The sequence below is a fragment of the Abramis brama genome, assembly GCF_963993115.1.
Source record: "Abramis brama genome assembly, chromosome: 8".
NCBI classification, from domain to species: Eukaryota; Metazoa; Chordata; class Actinopteri; order Cypriniformes; family Leuciscidae; genus Abramis; species Abramis brama.
The window spans coordinates 28,603,833-28,624,197 of record NC_139970.1 but is presented as its reverse complement, the minus strand read 5'-3'; the positions used below and the strand labels follow the sequence as shown (position 1 = coordinate 28,624,197).

Below are 20,365 nucleotides of genomic sequence, written 5' to 3'. Positions count from 1 at the left end.
ATTCCAGCAGTGATGTCAGCTGCAGACAAAACCACCGATGATGGTAATTGGGGTTGTTTTCGGTGGCAACAACATGATGATTGCTGCACTCTCTCTTTTTGCTGTCAAAAACCCGTGCATTTACGGACACATTTGTGTTTGTGTGTGTGGGCGTGTGGGCGTGTAGGCGTGTGTGTTTGTGTGCATGCCACAGAGAACTACACATTTGTATGGGCTGATTTTTTTGTGTTTATGTATTGGCTAAATTATGAAAATGTGTTTGCCAATCCTGTAAATGGGTGGAAGTGAAAACAGAGGGAAATGGCCACAGATGAGTAAAAGCTTAGATATACTGCATGTGCCCTCTGAGAGCAGTTCAGAGAAAACAACCGTATAGAGCTATTGGCCCAACCTCTCTGTTTGCTGTCTGCCTGACAGACTTTTGATTGTGGGACAGTTGCTTAGACTGACAGATAGATCTGGGCAAATTTATATCTCAAAATGTTTCAGCCTTTTCACAATGTGCATTATATGCCTTTATATCTATATATTTACTCAGATATGGCTTGAAATGGTGGTTTCAACACTGAAGACTGGAGTCACATGGAATAAATTAGATTTAAAAAATATATATTCAAATAGAAATAAAGTTAAAATTGTAATAATATTTCATAATATTAGTGTTTTTCTGTATTTTTGATCAAATAAATGCAGATTTGGTAAACATAAGAGCCTTTCAAAAAATTTTAATTTTCTGTTTTTGGTAATGTACTACAAATGTATTTATATTCAACATTCATCTCAACTCATTCTCAACTGATTATTTTTTCACTGAGCTTCCTGGAACAGCCTTCTTGTCATTAGCATAGCATATTAGCGCATCTTACTAGTTTTTGGATATACTGTAATATCTTTTTCAGAGCTTACAGGCTTTTACAAGCACAGGTTCTGTATATCGGACAACCACACACACACACCCTTGTGTAATTTGTGTAACTGCAGATTTGTGTAATGCATTCATTGGTGTGTGATTGCTTGTGCATTGAAGATAGATAACTCTTACTATGCCCCCGATGCTGTAAAAGTCTTTGGGCTACAAAATCAATATCTCCTTGAGAGAGAAAGAGAGAGAGAGAGAGAGAGAGAGAGAGAGAGAGAGAGAGAGAGAGGATGTGGTACCATGAGTGAAGTGGTAATGGGGAGGGTCCTGCCAACTAGCTCCATCAATGTGAGTATGTGTGAAAAAGAGAGAATCAGAGATAGAGAGAGAGGATTGGTAGGATGCTGTATTAGCTGCACTTTATTCTTCGGAGCAGAAAATGTAGGCAGGGGCCTGTTTGCCTCCTGCAGGGAATTATCCACATAAAACACAAGACCTTGAGCACTGTGTGCGAATGATGGACAGTTATGAGCAAAAGGACAGCAGACCTCTGCATAACCTTACGCACAGCTCTGTGCAAGAAATATTCAGAAGCATTTCATTGAGAAGCGTGCTGTACTAGACTAATCCCAGTATTAGAGAAATATAGTGGGGTCATCCACAGACCCAGAGAGATTACATGAGTACGGTAAACTAGGTGTGGGATTTAAGGCTATTGGAATGTACTTGGCATTTGAGCTCATAGCGGCAGCATTCAGGCTGGATTTATTCAATTGTCTTGCGGCCCGTAACATCTCTGGTAGTGCCACAGAGCTGCTGACCGTGATGCTGATTCACTGTCTGTGTGAGAAGACACTGTATCTGTCAGCTGAGTTCAATGGTCTTGCTTTACCTCCTGCTGTTGGCATGTGAAAGGAACATAATTAGCACTGTTGGACACACTTTAAAGCAATAGTGTAACCAAAATAGTGCACGAATTGTAAAAACTACTTATATGACTTTCATGCAGCACAGTACAATACTTGAGTATTTGTACTAAAAGGAAAAAAAGAATGCTTTTTATGGTAACACTTTAGACTAGGGGACACATATTCACTATTAACTAGTAGTTCCCCCAATAAACTCTTAATTACTGCTTATTGATAAGTAATGGGGTAGGGTTAAGGGATCTAGAATGGTCATGCAGAAAAGGCACGATAAGTACTAATAAACAGCCAATATGCTTGTAATACGCATGCTAATAAACTACTAGTTAATATTGAATATGTGTTCCCTAATCTAAAGTGTTAACCTTTTATTATCCTTACAATTTCTTTAAGAGCTCTGAAGTAAAAGATACATATTTCACCATAATCATCAAAATTGAGCATTATATTATTTATCACATAATATGTGTTAATAATAACAATTATTAATATGATTTATTTAAGTTAAAATGAATTATTAGAAAATAATAAATAATGTTGGTTATTATTATTAATATTCATTTATTTTTAAATAATTTCATTTACTTATCAAGTTAACGTAATTATATATTACGTATGCATTTATTTATTTAACAAGTTATCAATATAACACATTTTTCTGCCAGTGATATCAGTTTCAATAATTGCAACTTTGGTCATTTTTACCTGAAGTGGTGCATAACCCGATTAAGTCAGGAAAAAAAGATGATTTTACAGGTTGCATTAACGTTAAATCAATTAGAACATTTCTACGGTTTCATCATTTCATCATCCCATTTCCAAAGATAAATGTTTTCTTTTACTCGAAATACTTAAGGTCAATTAATACAGAAACTTTTTAAGTATATTTTGCCTTGATACTGTACTTTTAATTGAGTACATTTTGACATGGTACCCATGCTTAGAACAGTATGTACTGACTATGGAAGAAAGACTGTTGTATGAGTTTAGAAAGACATGAGGGTAAATGTAAATGATGACAAAACACACATTTCTCAATTATGAACCATTCCTTTAACAATGATGAATGACTTGCCCACAACTATTATTGTGTATTCGTCAAAATGTGACAATGTGTCTCATCCTGTGTTTGTCATTCAGTGTTGTTAAAGTCTGTAGTTATGTTAGCACAAATACACATTCCATGTCCCACACATCTAACAAAACAGCAAAGACAATAAGATGGAGTCTCTGGAGAAAGGTCTTACAGGAAGAAGTAATTCATTAGTGATTTAACATAACAGAAACAATGCAGTGACACAGATGATTGCTCCGATATCGCCTCTGTGGGGTTAAAGCAATAATATCTAATTTCATGTGAGATTAAGTTTTTCATTTTGCAGATGAATGCTCTGTTGTGTTATTATGTGTTGTCAAATGCCATTCATCATTACAAAGGAAATGAAGTGATTTCTGAAAAGAGGGTTGTTATATGTTGAATATTCATGTATTGTTTGGCATTGTTATTAGTATGCATATGAGCAGACCTCACATTAATATTTGCAGTGTCGTAATGTTCAGCTCAGCTGAGCACAGCACATGCACATGCACCAAAACCTCAGGTTAATGTCAGATCAGAGAGAGAGAGAGAGAGAGATGCATATTCATATTTTTCAGCAAGATTTGGAAAACAACATAATGAAGTGCCCACTTTACTTTCAGAAGAGTAGGAACACTCTTATATTTCATTTTCTCTTCATCATCTTTTCTCTTTCTTTTCTCTTTCTTTTCTTTTTGTCTTATTCTGTTCGTCTGTAACTCACTTTTTTCACTCCCTCAGCTGTTGTATTAGAAACACCCTCGCAGCAGCATCATTTTTTTAATGTAATTTACTGACAAGCTAATATAACAATATATATAGCATTATAAATGTGTATTCTTTTTTTTTTTTTTTTTACAAATGAAAATATGAAAAACTTTATTAGATTTGCGATGTTGATAACTATGGAACTTCATTTATATTTAATTTTCTCTTTATCATAATTTGTCTTTTTTTCTTATTCTTGTCTTATTCTGTTCTCTTTTTAAGACCTTTTCATGTTGTAATTATAGCTGCCAAGTTTTATTTTATATTACATACATTAAAAAATTCACCATTTATACTGACTGCTGCAGCAACAATATTTGATACATATTATACATATTTGTTTTTTAAAAAAGGGTCTAATATTATTGTAAGAAATATTATTATTAATAAATAAAATAATAAAATATATTAATAATATAATACCATTGTATTTCAATATTATTAATTATACTGTATTAAATTATTATTGTTGTCGTCGTTGTAATTCTTCTACATTTCAGCATCCAAAATCATGAGATGAACTGCATTGATAGTTCTATTGGCAGTCATAAATTATTCTTTTACATTTGTTACCGTATCTGTTTTCTTTAGATGCTTCCTTTCCTTGGTCCTTTGGCTTGTCACAGTGACTGAGTTTACGGCATGTCTGTCTGTCTCCTCGCATTACATCTCTCTATCTCCAGATGTGCACTGACCCCTTTGTGTGTGTTTATTAGCGTACAAATAGACAACAGTAGGAACAGTGACTGAACTGGTGAATTCTGATCCAATTAGTGGGAGATTTGTTGAGTCAACCGTATTTCAAAGAAAGTATTCTGATCTGCCGTGTCACTGAAAAACAGCAGCAGCAACAACTAAACAATGTAGTATAATGTAAATGATGTATTTATTCAACAGCTCTTTGAACAAGAAGTTAATGACTTTAAAATAAGTGTTTGGAGTGAGTAAAAAGGATTTTCATTTTTGGCTGAACTCTTCCTTAATGAAATGCTTTTTAATCTCTTTCCCTTCTTTTTCTTTTTATCCCTCCCTAAACTCTAAATCCCTCTCTCTTTAGAGTTTACACATATTTCTCTCTTTCCTTTAGGCATTTCTTGGATATCCCAGAAACCATTTTCTGCTGGCTTGCAGGGGAAGTAATTGATTTTTAGAGCAGATGGAACAAATTGTTAATTTTGAGCAGGATTCTCGCACTAGCCCCAAAGAGAAAACCAGTGAGAGATAAGGAGTGAATTGAGAAGGAGTGTGAAAAACTCAATTATGTTCACAGCTTCATCTCTGTTCTGCTGACCCTCATCTACACGCATCATATGAGCCCAGCGTGCCATACTGTGGTCGTGCCAATAGGATCATTATCAAATCACTCTTGTCCCTGTAGGACTCATCTGATTGCTTGCAATTTGGCAAAACTTCCCTTTTGTTTCTCCCACTCGTCCTGTCATCCTTTCTGGTTTTCTTTTGTCCTTTTTATAGGGTGGAGTGATGGCATCCCACTCTAGGCTAATTGCAGCCTTTTTCTTTCTGTCCCAAACTGAGTGACACAGTAAGCATGCCCTAAAACCATCACCTTCGGGGATGATCAGCTCTGTAAGACAGTGAGACAGAGAGATAGTGAAAATAGTTTAGACATTATATGCTAATGGAGTGACAGTGATCCGGAAGGCCTGTGTCTGGGACACGCAGGTGTGTTCACGCCAAGATAAGTGCTAAAATAAGAGGAGAAAAGAAAATAGAGTCAAATAAGGACAGATGAAAAGGAACTTACAGGAAATATTGTTATTTTTATTGATTTTTAACACCCACTGTATGATACAATGTCCTTACTTGGAGCGATGCAATAAGTGACATGTTTCTAATTCTGTTTCTAATGGCTCCAGCCATTGTGAAATGAGCACAACAATTAATCTTGATTTATCACAACTTGTGTGCTTTTTCGGGGTGAGTCGGTGTGAACTGCGGCGCTAATAGAGTCTCTCGAATGCGCACATCGAGTAGCCGTGCACAGGCCAACGGCCAAGGTCAGGATATTCGTTAAATAATGCATTCAATTTCGGTTTGTTTATTAAACAAACCCCATCGTATACCCCCAGAACATATCAAATATCAATGGAATTTCAGTGCGATAAACATTCAGATTTTAATTTTTCAGAGAAAGTGTTTGTTTTATTTCTCATATCTTTTTAGATAACTGGTATCAATCTCAGACAGGTTTGTTAAATAGTTTGCCAAGTCACAGTTCTCATGCAATATGAGGAGGAAGAAGGATCTTCCTGAAGATGCAAAGCATTAATTGGTGCAATGTCTTGCAAAAGGTCTATCAAAAGGTTTGTGAGTAATTTAGAGCACAGAAGAATTCAGTCAGATAAATGCTTCTTAAGGAAAGGACAATCAGGACAACACACTACCCCATGCTGCAAAAAACACCACGGCAATAAAACTGTTTAAAAATTTATTTCTAAACCCACTTTAAACATTTCTCTTCATGAGCTTTGGTAAGAGGTGGCAGAAATACAACTTTACACACAACTGCCAGCCTGCATGGAGAGGTTCTTGAGACGGAATAGCAGATTACATGACGGAATTTGATAGTGGAAAGACCAAAGCCGTCTCCAGAGCGCAAACGTAACTGCTCGTGCGCGAGGTAAAAGTGTGCAAGCAGACCATCTACGGGACAAGCCGGATTCCACCATATCTTAATGTACACAATAATAATATTTTACATTGTAATCCTTTTATTTAAAATATTTGGCATGTTAGTGTACGCGTGTTGTGGACCCGCCTATAGGCGCACATTACTAACGCGCTCTTTAAATAACAAAAAAAAATAAATGGCGCCATTGACTTTAGACCAGGTTTCAGTTGGTCAATGGCGCAGTCTATTTCTGTTGCCTCAAAATAGCAACGTGCCAACAATGCGCCAGAACACACCTCGTTTTCAGACCAGCACGTCCATGGGCGCACAAATGGGCGCAAATGCATTTGCTATTTAAACAACGTGGCGCAGGACGTGAAAATGATAACTGCGTCGGACTGAAACTAGCAAAAAACACTTGCATTGCGCCGGGTTTAAGATAGGGCTGTTTATCTAACCGGGTTCTTTTGTGCTTTAAATCACTCACAGATCTTTTGACAGTTTGATAATCTCTATTCAGTTTTCACAACATATTAATTGTGTTCATGGCTTTTGCAAGACATCGCACCATTTCATGCTTTTCATCTTCAGAAATATCTTTCTTCCTCCCCATATTGCATGAGAACTGTGACTTGCTTAATAATGTGGAAGAACCTCTTTAAGTAGGGTTTGCATTTACCTAAGTAGACCTGGCAAACTATTTAACAAACCTGTCTGAGATTGAGGCCAGTTGTCTAAAAAGATATGAGAAATAAAACAAACACTATCTTTGAAAAACAAAAATCTGAATATTTATTGTACTGAAATCCTACTGTCACTTGCATAATAATATAGAACACAGTGTATATTTCTAAACTCTCAAACAATTTCAATATGTTTGCATATATTTGAATAAATGACATTATTAAAATGTACATTATTTATATTATTGCAGTTAATTCAAATAAGAATGCATAGAAATTGAGTGATTCTTATCAGTCAATTGAGCTAAAGTGTTCTAGGGTGTTGCTACGTGCTTGGCGTTTATAATTAAGGTTATCAGATTTATTTAGTAATATTATATTGAAGTAAGTAGTCGTACTCGTATTCAGAAATATTGTCAATATTTATTGCACTGACAAAATCGGATGCACAAAACTTGAACTAAATTGATCAGATTAATGACACTATTGTATTTAAAAAATAGATTTCCAGTAACCTTGAAGCAAGGTGTTATCAATCATGTTGTCAATGCTGTCAAATGCTTTTACCATAGAAACTGGAATCACGGCCAAAGAGCTCAACAGTGACATCCCAATCCCATAAATCATTGGGAATAACATAAAGGAACTCTTCCTGAACTCTCAAACAACTTTGTTTGAATATGTCTAAATCTATATGAGTAAACATTATTATTATTATTATTATATTCATTCAAATGTGTTCTACTCATCCTTCTTGACAATAGTTTTATATTGTTTATACAGTATATTTATACACGGTACACGTATACTTTAGACTTTTTTTCTCATTTTCATACACTTGTTTATCTTCAAATCAAATGTTGTAGTGTGATTTAAGTCAGAACTAGTTATTTTGGTTCAGGACTTTAAACTTTTTATTGAAGAATTCTTTAAATGTCTATGGAGAAAATGAATAGGGGGAAAAGTGAAAGAGATCAGTGCAGTCTATTAAACATAAATTTCAGTCAATCAGAAACTATCAGATGTCACATTGTGCCACAAGAAAAAATACACCGAAAAGTTACATTGCAAATGACAGTTATTCTCCAGTGTATATGTTTTCATTGACTTTTGTAGATGTTTGGAAAGTGGGCAACATAATTTTGTTATTTTATTTTATTTTTACATGCTCTAGTGTATTGAGGCTGACAAGCCAATAATAATTTGCTCAAGGGTTATTGATCATTCTTGGAGAACCCTGACCCCTCCCCCCATTTCCTCCTTCTCTCTTCATCGCTTGACTTTCATTGGCTCGTCCCCTTAAGCGCAATCATCCTGCCTTCATTTAATCTCGTCCTCATTAAATTGAGCGTGGTGAACAAACACTGCTATTTACTGCCCTGTCAAGCACCGGTTACCTAAAACATGTGGCCTGGGGCAGACAAGAGACAGATACAATGCAAGGAAGTAGAAGTGGGAAGTAGAAGGGAAGGAGTGAGAGACAGAAGGGGTTTTATATCTCTACTGTTATTATGGTGATCGATTCGGTCTTTAATTTGTCACCCCAATGCAGCTGCAGTACTGTCCGTTGTCACGGGAACAAGACATTCTGCCCCTGAGGGTAATTAAGACAGTACAGGACGAAACATGCTGGAAAACAAAAGATGGTCAAAACAAGAGATGTAATATGGAAAAATAGAACAAGATGAGCTAGAGCACAGAACTGATGTACACAGATACAAATGAATGAATGAATGAATGGATGAATTAATTATGCTTATCGGTGCAAAAAGTGAAATATGCTAACATGTCCTGATTTTGCCAAGTTGGACGCATTCCTCGGTCAACATATTTTGTTGATCCTGGAACAACATTCCTGTCTGAAAATTGAGTCCTAACCCTAACTCTACCCCTAAACCTAACCATACGGATAACTTATCCCTAAAATAAAAGGGAAATGAACACTTAACCCTGATTGTAGCCTAGACTTGATATAAACTGTAAACTTCAAAACCCTCAAATCTGATTGGTTGAATGGAATGTTATTCCAGGATCAACAAAGATGTTGATCCAGGAACATTTTGTATTTGGCAAACTCGGGTTCTGGATAAAGCTAGGATGTTCTAGGTGTTTTCTAAGGTGTTGCTATGTGCTTGTTAGGATGTTCTGGGTGATTTCTAAGGTGTTGCTATGTGCTTGTTATGGTGTTCTAGGGTGTTTGACAGGTGTTTTTTTTAAAGGGATAGCTCACCCAAAAAAAAAAATTCTGTCATCATTTAATATCTCTCTCATTCCTCATATCTCTCTTCTGTGGAACATAAAACATTTTCTGAACAAAACAAACAATGTTGTCCAAACAATGAATGTCAAGGGGTACAAAATAACACTGGGGTACAACATATCTTCTTTTGTATTTCACAGAAGAAAGAGTCAAGTACAAGATTTGCCAGAGATTTGTCTGTGCATTTTGAATAGCCAGTAAATTATTTCATTTATTAAAATGTTGCAATTCCCAGTGTCTTCAACTTATATCTTTGTTTTCCCAAAAATTAAGATTTTGTTTGTTCATTGCTTTATTTGTAACTTGTTTTCACAATATTCCAATTTTTGCATAAAATATAATAATATTGTATGTACTGTAAAGTACACTACCACACAAAGGTTGTAAAACAGAAGTATCTTTCCCCCAACAAGGCTCCAGTTAAAACAGTAATAATATTAATATTTTTCTGTAAATTGTCATACCTTTTTATATTCTTTCTTAGGTCTTTGTCACTTTTGACCAATTTAATGCATCCTTGCTGAATAAGACTATTAATTTATTTAAAAAAAAATGATATTACTAACCCCAAACTTTTGAATGTTGGTGTAGTAATAATTTGGATGGAAACATAATTATATTCTTGTTCTCCCTTTATGGCTTGGGTCCCTCCTTCAATGTAACTCCGTGGGACTTTTTTCGCCCATTTTCCAGGCAAAAAGTTCTAGTACACCTCTTCTGAACAAACTGCTTGTTTTTCGGTATTATTCATATCTGTAGCACAGGATGAGTTACATTAAGCATGTTAAAAGTATAGACACAATAACAGTGAGACTTGCAGGCACCACTAGTAACAGTTAAAATTAATATCCACAAAATAACAGAACAGGCCAAAAACGTAATGCATAATCACCATAGACCTGTTATGTCTGTCAGTCATGTGCATTAGAGAAGGCAAAAAAAAGAGAAAAGAGCATGTCTATCTCCGATAACTGGCAGTCATCATGGGCCGCAGTATGCAAATTGCCTCTCGCCCTTTATTCTAATTGTCAGACATTCGGTGTGAAAGGAACCATAAAATGTCACCCTGCAAAAATGCAATAGCAGACCAATCGAATGTGTCGCCCTGGGTCAGCAGTCCTATCTGGGTGAGACAGAGCTTTTTTTCCCACTGATACTGGAACAGCTGGAGGATCTTCTATCAATAACCGGCTGCCAGCTCCCTCCGTTCTGTAACACACACCTGTGTCCTCCTATTGTCTATATTATTGAAGACCTACATAAGCTGTGCTCCGTCAGGGTCACGTGTCTCCATTCGCACTCTCTTTACAGCGTCCTCGCATTCTCATGCGCACCGTCTGGCAGATGTGTGCGGCGCAGCCAGAGGGGTTTCAGCGGTGGATGAGGTCATTCGTCAGAGCAGGTTTGGGTGCGGGCATTAACACCTGGATCCTCTGGCTCGGCAGAATGTGCGCAGCTTAATGAGGGATCATAATTAAAAGCGATAGCCAGGATGCCGCCAGCCCCAGCTCGATGCTGCCAACTCGAATCGGCAGAAATGCGCAGTAAACGACACAGTCCAGAAAAATAGTGTTACCTGCTGACATTTCGTAAGCCGAATGCCTCAGCTGAGATCATTATAACCGCTCTTGCCCCTTTCATTGAAAGTTCTTTGAAAAGAGCTTTAACTTGGGATCTGGCATGAGGAACATGCCCAGGGTGCCAACATCCTCATCTACACAATTATTCTTACCCGGCAAATCACAATGAAAGGCTCACATTTAAAGAGAAAAACATTCAAAGAATCAGGCTGACAGCTTCCCACACACCCTCATTTTCACTCTGCCCTTGAGCCTGTGAGTCTGGATGCCAAACCGAATGTCCTTGAGTTAAAAACATCACCCCTCGCTGAATAATTCACGGTATAGTGGGGAGAAGATATGAGAAAGATTGCTTATTCACAATCAATTAATCAGAGTGGATTTACTGGAAGTCGGCTGGCCACATCCATATAAGTATTAATGTTTTACATACAAGGTCAATAGACTCTGATGTGCTGATGTTAGAGGGTTTCGCACATGTACAAATCTTGAATATTTATGGCTGTTGCTCTTTTTAAATACTTACTGCTGCAGTAACCTTTTTTCAGTTTTCCACTGTCTCTGACTTATAACTTTCATAGTATGTACTGAATATGATTCATTCTTCTGTTGATTAAATACTTTTTGTTGGTTTAGAATACTTTTCAATATAGATTTTTTTATTGTTTTTGAAACAAGTACCAAGGCTGCATTTATTTGATCAGAAGTACAGTAAAAACAGTAATATTGTGATATATAATTAATTACAATTTAATTGAACTGTTTTCTATTTTAATGTATTTAAAAATTAATTTCTGTGATGGCAAAGCATCCAGTACCCCAGTCTTCAGTGTCACATGATCCTTCAGAAATCATTCCAATATGCTGACTTGGTGCTCAAGAAAATTTATTATCATTATCAATGTTGAAAACAGACTGCAGTTGTGCTGCTTCATATTTTATATATAAACAGTGATACATTTTTAAGGATTCTTGGAAGAACAGAAAGTTTGAAAGAACGGCATTAAAAAAAATAAAAAAAATAATATATATTATTATATATTCCTAATTATTATATATTAGCTATATTATATATTATATATTATTATATATTTATTATATATATTTTATATATATATATATATATATATATATATATATATATATATATATTCCTATATTTCTGACCCCAAACTTTCAAATGTCAGTGTACTACTTGGCATTGACCTATAAAGTGTTAAGTTTAAAGGTCCCCTGTTATGCAAAATTCACTTTTGCATGCTGTTTGGACATAAATGTGTGTTGGCAGTGTGTGTACACAACCAGCCAATAGTGATAAAAATCCACTCACTCCTTTTTTATTAATCCCCATAAATCATCAGCATTGTCTCCCAACGACCTGTTTTCAGAATGCTGTTTTAGTGACGTCACTAAGCACAGGCCCCGCCCACGAGTGTTGACAGACACTGCCGTTTCAACATAGACCCGCCCTGATCGAGTTCACAGCTGCTGCACTGACGAGAATGTCTCCCAAGCGTTGTAGGTGTTGTGTGGCTGGATGTATTAATCCACATAGCTCTCTCTATTTACTCCCGAAATCTGAGGCAGCCGCTGAAGACGAGGTGGAATTATTTTGTTTTTAAAGAAAATGCTCCCTCAACTCTACCGAAATTCATTTATGTACTTGCGCACTTCTTATAACTTACTGTTTACTCAGCTCTTACGGTGATTTTCTGAAGTAAAACTGACGCTTCATCTTTTGTGTGATGTACAATAAACTTTATTAAACTCATCAGTATATGTTTGATCATCATTCGGACCTGATCCGAAACAGCAGACTTGTAGGCTATTAATATTGGATACATACAAGCAGATGACAAATACGTTATAATAACCGTAATTAAACTACTAAACTATACCTGTTCCATCTCTATACAGCACTCTGGCATTATTGTCCGACTCGAAATGAACACCGTTACTGAGAGTTTCTGATATTATCATCATTCCGTGAGATGAAATTGTCCTGAGAGACTGAGCGCGAGCTCATGAAGCTCCGCCCCCTGGGTCGTCCAGCAGCAGCTTATTTGCATTTAAAGGGCACACACTAAAACAGTGCGTTTTTCTGAGCCCCAAAAAATGACAATTTAAACATGCTGTAAAAAATTATCTGTTGGGTATTTTGAGCTAAAACTTCACATACACACTCTGGGGACATCAGAGACTTATTTTACATCTTGTGAAAAGGGGCATAATACGGGACCTTTAATAAAACGATGAGGAACAACTTTCTCTGAACTTACAACACTTATGCCTGTTTCACACTAGACGTGTAAGCAGCGTGACTGTATATATGTAGTTTACATTATAAAAGTAATCTTAAAGGTAAGATAAACCTCTAGTTTTAATCATTTATACAACTTCATTTGAAGTTTGGGCAAAAACTCCTGGCAATGGTGTGTTTTCATGTATTATATTTATTTTTTGACTGCGCTGAATGTCATATGGTGACTGTGAAACACGTAACACCTCACTTATATGATGTTATGGTGAAATTTGTTATTTTTCATGTTAACTCGGGTGTATTTTGACCAAAAACACTTGCACTGTGGCTTTAATTCAGTGTGAGCAGGGCAGGAAAAATAGACTAAATAGACAAAACGATCACGGCACTGCCACTTCTGCTCTGCTCCTGCTACGCACTGCCGCACCGTCCCGCCGTGTAGGGTGAATGCTCTAATCTGTTCAAATGGGCGCTGAAAAAATATGCGCTGCTTACACATACAGTGTGAAACAGGCCTTAAACTTGAAAAGAAATGCCTAGCTCACAGTTCTGTTTCCCCTTTTCTGCTTTCATTTTGAATTTGATAACTCCTCAGCACCTGTGGCCTTATGGGACAATAGTTTCCATGTCTTGCACATTTCAGAATTTCAGCAAATGCTGTATGTTCGGCCACTGTGTCATGGATATTGGGTATGATAGCGGGGAGGTTTGCACATTGAGATACAGGGCCACTCCTGATTATTATTTTTTCTTTTTTTTACATTTCCTGCCACCAATAATCAATACAAAACATAAACACTGCAGTACGTTATTTGAATTGATTTATCTTTGAGTGATGTTGTCAGACTGGACAAGCAAACACTGTTGAGTGAGCTATATTCCAGTGGGAATGTCGCTAACAATGCCAAAGCCATGGGTTCCGTTCCCAAAGAAAGCATGAACTGATCAAATGTGAATGCGATATAAGTCGCTTTAGATAAGTGTTAAACGCATAAACGTATAAATGTAAATGTAAGTGAATACCATATTCATGTACCATGGTATTTACATGATAGACTAAGGCCCTCATAAAGAATACTACGGTATTGCCATGGAAACACACACAAAACATGGTGATTTGTTAGTTTTAATTAAAGACACAAGACGTGACGTGCAGGTGTACATGCATACACAGCCGTATGTGAAAAGTCAGTGAAGTAAAATTTGCATATCCCAATCATGGTGTGTTAATTTACAATAATCACTTCCCCCATGCTGACTATATTAGTGCTGAGCTGAGATATCACAGACACACACACACACACACACACACACACACACACACACACACACACACACACACACACACACACACACACACACACACACACACACACACACACACACACACACACACACACACACAGGGCTCATAATTTTATATATCTAAAGATGATTGTAACCCTTCACATAATCCTACATCAATCCTAGGGCTAATAAAAATAATCAATAGAAAAGTTTTGCTCTTTCGTTGTTCAGGAGACTTCTCAAATCACATTTGTCTCTGATATTTGTGCTAAAATTCATTAGAAGTGATACAAAATAGACATAAATGAGACAATTGTTGACATGAAAGAATAGAGAGTTTTGGGATATAAAATGAAAGTGAATAGCATTGCTCAGATGATTTAGTCTTGGATAATTTTCATTTTAATAAAGAAATGTTTGAGTTCATGTTGAGATATCTAACCTTTGATTGCAGACTGAACATATGAACACGGCTTGAGATATTTTTGAAATCTCTTCTGAAACACTTTAGGAGACACATGAGAGATTATATACTGGAGCCCTTTTCTCAGTAGAAATAAAGCTGGATGCGTTTCAATTTGCTCACTGTATTGTCAAATTGATCATTTTTCTTTTTTATAGGTGGTGCATGGTATGTTTCATATTTCCTAAAGCGATGAAGTGAGGAACATGATTATGAATTCTCAGATTTAGCAGTGTTTTTGTTTGTGTTTTGATTGATTGTTTGAGCAGTGATTGACTGCATCCTTCACACAAACACCAGTGAAATATTACCAGATGCAATCAGACTCACAGTGACTGTCATAAAATCTCTCTCAGTCTCACACACACTCACAGATATTCACACATTTGACTGGGGGAGACCCACTAAAAACAGCTTGGTCTGTAATTTAGCATGGCTACATTAACGCCAGTGTTTTTTAATTAGCAGCATTGGAAAGAGTTGTTTGCAGGAGAGAAAGAAACCAAATGAAATGTGCTTTGCTTCTCTCTAGCAATACATTTTTTTGTTTAGTTTCATAAGGTTTCATGAGAGAATAGTTTAGACAGATTCTCTCCCTCTCTGCAAAACCATCTTGCATGCAATTATTCTGTCAATAATTCTACCCCTTTTGACTGACTCATTTCTCTTGCTGTGAACGCTCGGTAAATTGTCATGTTGTTCATCAACATCATTTTCTCTTTATATCAATGGAGGGAGTCTTTAGCTCTGTAGGGAATCCAACAACTCATTTTTATCACTGTGAATGGGTCCTTAGCACAGTTGTGTGATAATTATAATGAAAATCTTCTTTGTCAGTCTATAGACAGTATGTGCATTGGAGAGAGAGTATAACAGTAATTGTGTAAAAAAAATAAAAAATTTTATATAAAGGAAAATATAATTGTATAAAAAATAACCATAAGAAAAGAAAAAATAACCGCTTCAAAACTTCAACCGCTCTGTCAAAGTTTGGGGTCGGTAAGATATTTTAATATATAGAAACTGGGATATGCTCCAGCCTTATATATATACAGTATATATATATATATATATATATATATATGACATTTTTAATAGTCTATGTAACATATAGTTAACCACAATGTAAATAGACAAGGAGTAAAAGCCACAAAACTTGTTTATTTCATGGGATTTTTAATGAAGCAGAGATGTTGTTGATTTTACACTGAAATGTATTTCAGGAAAATAAAAAGGAGAAATTAATGTTGACAAATTAAGAGGAAATCCATAGTTTTGAGAGTGCATAAATAGCACAAAGCCAAATACACCAGAATGAGTCATGCAACATCACCTTACCTGTGTGCGTGTTTGTGGCTTTTATGACACGGACACCATTAGATTTCAACTCTTCCGTTCAATCTCTCTCTCCTACTCAATCTGAGTCACCACGTCAAACCTGTTGAAGTCTCTCTCTGTCTTTTTCTGACTCATCTCTCTCTTTCACCTCCCGACTCAGTGATACTCTGGGTTTTACCTCTGCTCCTCCATCCCATCTTTTCAGGGTCTGAGTCACCAGTCTTTATATTCAACATCTCTTAACTCACTCCATCCTTTTCTTCTTCCTCCATCGATCATATATCTTTCTGTTTAGCCTTGTTTCACAATGGAGACATCAATTTAGTGCCCTCTTCACCACTAAAACATCTCTCAGTGGTCATTTTGAACCTTGTAAAGCCTTGGATGTAGCTATAAATGTAGTTAATCAAAAGAGAAAGTTCTGTCATCATTTACTTACCCTCATGTCGTTCCAAACATGTATGCCTTTCTTTCCTCTTTAGTACATAAAATAAGTTTATTAGGATGTTTTGGGTATTTTGTGTACAATAAAAGTCAATGTTAGTCAGGGGCTGCCAATCTTGAAAATGACAAAACGCATTCATTGATAATGCTCAATCTCATTCTCATTCAAGTCAAATTCCATTTGTATATATCTTTTTCATGTGTACTCAAATATGGTGCGCCATGCCAAGTTTGACATCAATGTTGCTAAATATCATTGGATCTTGTGTGTCTAGTAACTGATTTAAACACTCCAAATTTCTCCACATGCACAAATGAGATTTGAGAATTATGACCATAGCCCCTTTCACACAGCGCGTTGATCCCGGGAAATTGCCGTAAAATTGCTAGAGTGCCTTCTGTGTGAACGCAAACACGTCCTGGGATTGATGCCGGGATCGATGCCCGGATGGGGACCTAGTAACATTGCCGGGATCAGTCCCGGAATGCGCCCTGTGTGAACAAAAGCCAGGACCAATGCCGTAAGGGGGGTGTCGTAGTGATGACGCATGTGCCATCACACAGGCCTTTCTACAACCTATGCTACAGCATATGGGGAACGAGCCATTCGGCAAATCCAGCGGCGCTACTGGGGAGTATGGACTCATCTTCGTGTAGAAATGATGAAGAGGAGTTATCAGCAGAACTGATATCTGACAGGAGTTATCACATCCTGACGTCACCTGCCTTTACGGGATGTGTGTGAACGCACTCACAGATTCCGGAAAATCACTGGCAGTGTGAATGAACCAAAATCAAACGATCCCGGGATGAATCCCGGGACACATTATCCGTGTATTTTCCGGAATCTCTGTGTGAAATGGGCTATGGGGCACTTAATTTTGTAATTTTTTGGGGGGACAAAGCTATTCCATGACTTTAGGAAATGGGGAACATAACATTTTTTTTATTTTATTTTTTTACTGTAGATACGAAATAATGACAATCATACAAGTTTGGAATGATGACAAAATTATTTTTTTTGTTTTGTTTGTTTTTTGGGTGAACTGTCCCTTTAAGTAGAAATGCAGAAGTAGCTTGATCATCAATATGGTCAATATGGATTAATGACAGTACTATACGAGTTTATTTCTTTATTTGATTACTGTTAGATTGTGATACTGGAAGATAACCAAGGCTTCAGAAATAAGGCTAAGAAACACTTTTTGGTGCACAGGAAAAAATTGCTAAAGTAACGTTTTACAGAGGCCCTGTTGCTATATTAAGCCTGTGGTTTATCTGTTAGTTGATGTTCATCTTATTAGCAAGCCTAAGTGCAGTCGATATATATAGCATGTGGTTTAATCTGGGGAAGTTTGTGCAATGGTCTCTTGTGTGTGCTCTCTGTGTCCATCCCAGGCACTATTGAACATATTAATTCCTGTTCATGTGGGTTGAATGCTCATGTTTGTAAACACAATTTAACTAAGCGCAGTTAAGAGTCAATCAAGCATGCAGAACAATTACACCTATGACCAATCTCCCTTAAACATACATACACTCACACACTTGCTGTAACAGTCCTTTCTTGAGTGTCCATCATCATTAACCACTGTCTGTGTAAAATCCCTAGATGTTTTATTAGTGGTTGTAGGGGTTTATTCTACAACGTTCTGTCTTTTTCCTTCCTTTAAGTTTGAACTGAGGGTGATCATATAGGCCAATAGGAAGTCTATGTCTATGACTGTTTGATTGCTCTGTTGAGTTCCTGTTGTTTAAAGCTTCTGTATAGCATGCATAAAATGTCTCTGCTGCCTGGCAGATATCACTGAAATAGATTAGATGTCCTGAGAAATCACACCTTTCTCTGTGACGGCTCTAAAAAAATCTGAGCATGGCCCACGCATGTTACCCAAAAAACCCTGGAGGCACCTCTCTGCCTGTCAGTCATTTTGTATGTTTGGGTATATTGACATGTCTCTGGATTTTAAGAATTCTCTCATGCTCACCAATGCTGCATTTATTAAACTACAGTAAAAACAGGAATATTGTGAAATTTTATTACAGTTTAAAATGTACTATTTTAATATATTTAAAAATGTAATTTATTCCTGTGATGGCAAAGCTGAATTTTTAGCAGTCATTACTCCAGTATTCAGTGTCCTTCAGAAATCATTCTAATATGCTGAATTGGTGCTTATTATTATAAATTTGGAAACTGGGATCTTTTTTTCAAGATTCTTTAATGAATAGAAAGTTCAAAAGATCAGAATTTATTTTAAAATATAAAGAGTTTTATTTGAAATCTTATAGTAAAATCTTTTGTAACTTTTGTATGGGTGTCTTTTCTCACACTTTTCATCAGCTTAATGCATTCTTGCTATACAAACCTCTTCTGTGTGTGGTCTGAACTATACTGAATGAGTTTGACCTTGTTTCTGTCTTGAAAGCATTTCCCTCCTTTGTTATTATCTGTATTTTACTGTCTTTTGAAGTGATTGGACACATCTGTGTGCATACACATTTATAGATAAGAGTAAAATGGAATCATGCACTTTCTGTTCCCACCATCTTGTTCAATTGGGGTGTGTGTGTGTGTGTGTGTATGTGTGTGTGTGTGGACTGCTGAGATAAGTCATTAAGCTCATTCCTAGAGGAAGATCTGTTTAAAACTGGGTGAGGAGCTGCTTTTAGAGTCTAATCTGTTAATGTCACTTTATGAGTCCATTTACTCTTGCCACAGATTCACCGTCTCTCTCTTTTTCTTTCTTTCAGTAATACACACACAAAAGTAGGTAAAAATATTGGCACAGACCTTTAGACAGTTTATACTTGAGCCGCATATTGTACACTTTCAGAGGCGGACAGAGTACACAGCTACATTACTTGAGTAATGTAGCTGTGTACCCCTTGCTAAATTTTACTCAAGTACAAGTAAAAGTACTACAGTCAGATGTCTACTTAAGTAAAAGTACTTGAGTATCAAGAGTACAAGAGTACATTTTCTAAATATTGCATTACTACTGCCACAGTGCTTACATTGGTAAACACAGCAAACACTTGAAGTGAAAACTATCATTAACTTGTTCAGAATATTGAAATAGTCTGGCGAGGTGGGGCCACGGCTTGGCACATTCCCGGGATGCGATATTTTTTTTCCCAGGATGGTAGGGGAAGACTCATGAATATTCATTAGGGAAGTCATCCCTGATTGGTCTGATGACCTACCCCTAACCCCACCCCTAAACCTACCCGTCACTGGGGGTCTTATGACCTCCATAACCCCGCCCCTAAACCTACCCGTCACTGGGGTTAAGACCAATCAGGGATGACTTCCCTAATGAATATTCATGAGTCTTCCCCTACCATCCTGGGAAAAAAAATATTGCTCCCGGGATGGACCTGCTGCGTCTTCATCCATTGTTTCGTCCATGGTTTCGTCTCTTATCTAAATCTGACCATGGAGTTGACTTTGGCGGAAAGCTGAGGGTGATTGTTGATAGGCTGTCCCAATCAGTGGCGCCTGCACAATCCAATCACATTTGAGAGGGTTTCCGAGATGTTTCTTTTTTCCTTTTTTTTTATTTTTTTTTAGAAGTAGTAATGGGTACTCACAGTTATGGATAGAAATGTAGTGGAGTAAAGAGTACAATATTTGCCTCTCAAATGTACTTGAGTAATCCCCAAAAATGATACTCGAGTAAAGTACAGATCCCTCTGTATTGAATTGTACTTAAGTACTGTACTCAAGTAAATGTACTCAGTTACTGTCCGGCTCTGTACACTTTATGCTGTCTATCTGTCTAAT

The 20,365-nt window shown here is 36.7% G+C and overlaps 1 protein-coding gene across 12 annotated transcripts in view; it reads left to right on the top strand.

Moving 5' to 3' along the window:
• stxbp5l (syntaxin binding protein 5L) overlaps window positions 1-20,365 on the top strand; it is a 144,815-nt gene that overhangs the window by 35,842 nt on the left and 88,608 nt on the right. The gene's annotated exons all lie outside the window — the stretch shown is intronic.